Raw genomic sequence first — 6,484 nt, forward strand, 5'->3', positions numbered from 1 at the left:
GTGATATGCCTCAGTGAGTCATGGGCAAATAAGAACTTTACTATTGAAATTAAAAGGCAATTATATTCACTTATATCGTCAACATCAAAATCGGCGAGCAAAACGGTCCAGTGGTGGACTTATTGTGTGTAGTAAAGATAATATTCACATGGTATTAAGCTAATACAAAATTCAGTATACTGTATTTTTTTTTTTGATAAAGCTTAATAAGACCTTATTTTCACTATTTATTTGAATTTATATATTTGCCCTCCATATATTGCTCCGGAATCAACTCAGGTACATAACGTGTTCCATGTTGACATTTTTACCAAGTTATAACAAGATATTGTATTGTTTAATCAGCTTCGGAAAATATGTTGACTCCGTGACCTACATAGTAGGGCTGAAAGTTAAACTGATTTTTTTTTTTCAATTTAATCGTAGTATAGATGTCAATGACGTTATTACCATATACAGTCTTATCGTGCACCTCGCATGATTGCTTTTTTTAATAGTGTCGGTAAATGCTAGTTGACCTGTACAAGGCAACCAATCAGTATGTAGTAACTGGCCGGTGTTTTGGCGACCGTGGAAATGTTAGCTATATGACACATACTTGGGTCAGCTGTGTAAAATATTGATCGACCCGTCATTATAATTTGTGTCTGTTTGCAGATGTCTCATATTGAGAATTAAGTATTTCCTCTAACATTCACCTTTGTCATTTTCGTTAAAAATAAAAAGTGTTTAGGAACCATTATGATGAAAAGTTCCATATACAAATATATATTATACGTTTGATACGACGCTTTACGATTCGTTTGTTAGACATATAACAAGTATTATTAATGAACTATTACGTATTTGGCGAGAAACAGATACAATTGCGGTACCAATACCAGACAATTGAAGACAATATATGCCAGAACTCGCTCAATATCGACCAAACTCGGCCAATATCAACAAAACTCGTCTAATATGATTTCCTCCATTTTGATTGGCTAAAAAACTCGTCTAATATAGTATTTGAGAAATGGGCTGTCGAAACTCGCCTAATATGAGAAATGTGCCGGAAAATATTTTGAAAGGTAGCCATTTTGTTTTTCGTTTTCCGATTGTTTTGAAAAGTTTGTGCTTCGTATAAACCTATTTGAAATACTTGGACCTATTGAATGATTGAACCAGCTTGTACGGTTTGGTATAACAGTTGTATTTAACCCGTTTGTGGATTTTACGACTATTACGATTTTGTACACCGACAAAATGGACGACAAAGGTGTAACATTTGACGTTTTGGCAAATGATTTACGAAATTAAGACGAAAAGACATGCTTCCTTACAATGTACAGTGCTTTATTCATAAGTATGTGTACTGTCACTCTAAGGATGCATGTCAAAATCAGCAAAGTCAAGTCTAGAAAAGCAGACACCATGAATGAATAAGGGATAAATACGGCTTCACTGTGAGCTAAAGGTAAGTTATAAGAATGTTTTTAACCCAAATGGTAATAGTTAATTAATAAAATATTTATTAATTAGGTGATTTTATATTGGCCCTGTTATTTGTCCACGGTCAGCTGTATTTGCCTGAGCCCGAAATACAAATAACCTCGGACAAATAACTGGGCTAATATGAAATCACCTAATTAATAACATTATAATAAAGATTCTTTGATACATGGTTTAAATTCTGAAATCAGCGGGGAGGGGGAAAAATCACTTCCACCTTACAAATGTTCTATGTAAGCAAGGGAATAACTACTTCAAAAACAGCATTTAAAAACGCATGTATGTTTCCAAATAAGAAGTGGTTTGATGATGCGTACAAACGCAAATATGGAATATGTATAATTCGTCATTTAAACTTTACATTATCGGACATTGACAGAATGTCGGTTTAGGATGCAACAAAAAAGTAGTTATCAGTATCGTGTGAAATAAATGTTTCCCGAAAGAGATCTGGAAAACATTTAAACAAGAGAAATTTAGTAATGCTGGAAATACTATTTCGAATGAAAAATGGAACACATATTTCTGTAACCTAATGTCTGATGTTGACTATCAAGATAATGAGTAAAATGGTGATTTTGTTCGTAAGATTGACGCTGTTTAAGAACGCAATGTTACGTTTGATTCATAAGATGTACCTACGAAAATGAAGATTCAAAAAGGACCCCTACATAGACGATATGTAATACGAATATTCAAAGGACCATTGAACTCCTTTTTCAATCACTATTGAACTAAAGGTAATTTCCTCGTTTTTGGTCTTCTCGTTTTATTATTCCAATTCATAAGAACGGCAACCAATCCGATTTCTATGGCGATTACCGTTACAAGCTGTTTTCCAAAGTTTATCATTCTAATATTGAGAGAAAGACTGTATTGATTTGCTGAAGAAAACTGTATTTGATGAGATACTCATTTTCAATTTAAAAATTTATATTGCACAGAGAAGTTATTTTTTTATTGAAATATCGCTTGATTTGATAAAAGCAGGGTTCGGAACTCACTTATAAAAGTAGGAATCGACCATAAATTTCTGTCCATTGTAAGATCTATGTATTGTGAGGTGAAACTATGTTTAAATAACGTTGGAACATTGTCAGAATTGTTCAGCTGCAACCTTGGCTTGTTCCAAGGGGAGTTAACTGCACTGATATTATTAGCTCACCTGAGCAAAAGTGCTCGAGGTGAGCCATTAGGATCGGTGTTCTTCCAGCGTCCGTCCGTCCGTCTGTCTGTACGTTCGTCATCAATTGCTTGCAAAACATCTTCTCCGAACATCAGGCAAAATTCAATGAAACTTCACACGAAGCTTCCTTGTGTGATCCTCGAAAACAAATACAACAATAAGTCTCAAGTGACCTAACATAAAACAACACCAACATTTTCAACTTCCGATTTTGCTTTAAAAACACCTTCTCTGAAACTAAAAAAGTGAAACTTTCCAGGAATCCTCATTGTATGACCATCTACTAAATGCAAAAAGCCGTCTCGATTAACGCACAGCAACAACAAAAATACAAACTTTTTGTTTTACGCTTTTAAAATTCATCTGAAATATCCTTTTCTTTTGTCTCCTACAAAGTTGGAGACGTTTCCCCCGACAAACGCCAAATCGATATATGAAACAGCGACTTTAAGAGCAGGAAGCAGATGCAAGGCTTCAGCGCAATAAACCCATGTCAGAGCATTTCAATGATAACGGCCATTCCGAATATATCATTACTGTTTTAAGCAAACACTCTCAACTAAACGTTTGTGTAAACTGACTTTATTGAGCTTTACTGATGACTTCTGTTATTGAAAAATATGTTTACTATCATCCATAAATGGATAAGAGTATCTAAGGGGGGCAATAGTAAAACGGTTTAATTATACGGTTGAATTTGATTTTCTTACTATTTTCTAATATTCCACTTAGTTCTGATACTGGCAAATATTAGATTAAACAATAAAAAGAGACAGATATCATCATTTATGGACGAATATAACGTTTTATTCCATAACTATTCTCATGCATCAAACAAACCCATGGCGTCACTAACTTGACGTGTTTTATATTGACGTTGACTGTGGCGTAGAAATCACGCTAACTCTATCAATTTTCTTATGCTACTTATATCTTTCAGCAATTTACCTCACCGTCAAATTTTTATTTTTTTATATAATAATATTAATTATTCTATTCCATTTCCTATGAAATAATAAAAACATACCCTACCCGAGTTCGTTTTCGAAATAAATACGTCACATTCATCGATGGGTATCTGTTTTTGACGATTCCTTATATAAGGCTTTTCGACATAAAACTTAAAATTAATAATAAAAAACTTAAGTACTAGTACTAAAATTATAGGATTATTTATTCAGCATACAATAAATTATATTCCGTTTTTTTTTTATTGAAACAAGCCGTACAATTGAATATTTTTTACGGTTTTATCATCGTTTGCGCCAAATAGCACGTGTCCGCTAGGTGGCGCTGTAAATCGACAAACAACGGGATTATTAATCAAAATAAATACATCTCGTTCAAGTACAGTCATTGACGATTTTTTGTTCCAAGTTTCATTAAAATCGGCCAATATTCATATTTTTCGGAGGAACGTGGTCATGTACCTTAAGAACTCAAAAGTAATCAAAAAAGTATAAATGCGATTGATTTGTTTTTATGTGAACAAAACTCGGACACTGGGCAAAGCAACCATTACGGCATATATATACTCATATCATTTATCATTCAACACTTATTTTAATTTAATGAACATCAGATTACAAAATCTTGAACACAAACCTTAAAAGAACAAGTTTGTTATTAGTTGTGCTAATGCACTTGTGTTCGACACTCATTACTGGCTAACAAAACACAGAATAAGTCTCATATCAATTCAGAAGATAAAAGAGATGTTTACACATCTTTTGAAATAAAAAAGAGAACACAGAGACAGCTATCAAATCATTGATATGTAAGGACCGTGTGTAAACAAAAATTCTAAATAAAATTTGTAAATCTTACGATAATTAAAATGTATCCACCAAAACATGTTGAGCGACGATAATGAATAACGCGTGGTTAAAAACTGAAACTAGATCTCTCTCGAGGAGCATGTATTTATAACTTATAAATACAGACGATCAGTATACGTATAATTATAAAGCAATAGAATTTAACATTGAGAAAATGTAGCTTTAAGGTGGAACGCGACTATGAACGAATTTTCGAGTTTCTGAAAATTGGTATTCGAATAGAAGAGCATATGCCCAGTTAGGGACTGTTTTTACATTTTCAATATTCGGAACAATTTTGAAACTACGACTCTTCAAAATATACCACTGACGTCAATTTTGAGACGTCTGTCATATTTTTGCGTTCCAGCTACAATAACCGATATTTTCATAAATTCTTCGTTTACCGCTATAAAATTTCAACCTCAAGTGCGTCTTGTGAAAACATTCACGCACATATATTTTTCATTCTCTTGTTTTACGCTATTTATATAAAATTGGTCTATAACGTCATTTTTCGCGGGAAAAACGGCGTCGTGTTTTGCTGAAAAATGTCCGCCTTTCTTTAATTCTTGAAAAAAAAAACTGGTCTTTTAATATTTGATTTTTTTAAATACATGTATTCAATGTCTTATTGCAAATCGCCTGATAGCAAGAAAAGGGTACCTTACCGACTTCGTTTTTGCGCAGTATCAAATAATCTAACCCCTATACCGTTTCTTTTCAATACGTATTGTAATAAAATGTTTAGCATGATGTTAATCAAACTATTATTTACGTAATTAAGAGCTTAGTTTTGAATAAATCACTGATCAATAATATATACCAGTTATTGTTAATATGAGTTAAATTTATAATTCAACATTGGTTTCTTCTGTTTTATTCCGAATAGTAAACATTATAAAATCATTAAAGCACTGATTATAAATGAACTATTGTTAAAGTGACACGCTTATTCAAAATCAATACATAAACATGTATAACAAGATCAATTTTGTCTTATAAAACTTAAACGTCTTACTCAATTATGCATGTATGGAAAATATTAATCACTGATTACAAGATTTAACCGCGTGTTTAATAACAGAAAGCGCAAATATATTAAATGGTTGATGAATGCTAAAATATTAACTGTGCTCTACTCTAATCTCATAACGTAAAAATACCATGCTTTATGCTCATTTCTTTCAAATCAACTCGGTATTCTTCATAAGAACCATTGTGTTTGTCAAGATGTCTGCATCCAAGCGGCGGATCACATCATGGAAGTCAAATGGACTAATTTTATTTGCATGTAGAATATAAGCTTTTTATTTATAATTAGATATGAAACTATATCCTACAATAATTGTATAAGTATTTTAACACCAATATGCTATAATTTTAAACTGTACTATTATTTATGTTCTATGAATATCAATTTTGTATATATTATGAATATCTCCAGCCATGGGGAGAATAAAGATATTGAGTTGAGTTGAGTTGGGGGAGTAAGAGTGCATCTTTAAAAAGTTACTATAAGCTCATTTTGTTAAGGGTGGTTATAGCTTACACACAAACTCACACACAAAACGTACAATAAAGTCACGCACGCAAGCACGCGTAAAAACGCACCCCGCACACCATCTCAAACTCAAGCACGCGTGCGCACGCATGCATGTATGTGCACGCGCTCGCGCGCGCACACACACACACACACTCACACACACACACATGTGTTTGCGCGCGTGCGTGTGCGTGTGCATGTGTATTGTATTAATTGTGATAATTTTTTAAGCAGTGCAAACGCAAGTATTAAACACAAATACGATTTAACACAACTAATTATACTGTTTTAATATGTCTTTAAGAATGAATAAATATCAAAAACAATGGTTCCTATGAAGGATACCGAGTTTAATTTTTAAGAAATGTGCATAAAACACGGTATTTCTACCTTATGAGACCATAGTAATTCCTTCAGCATTCACTAAAAAACATGAATCATTTT

This window comes from Mya arenaria, chromosome 17 (assembly GCF_026914265.1).
Source record: "Mya arenaria isolate MELC-2E11 chromosome 17, ASM2691426v1".
In the NCBI taxonomy this organism is placed as follows: domain Eukaryota; kingdom Metazoa; phylum Mollusca; class Bivalvia; order Myida; family Myidae; genus Mya; species Mya arenaria.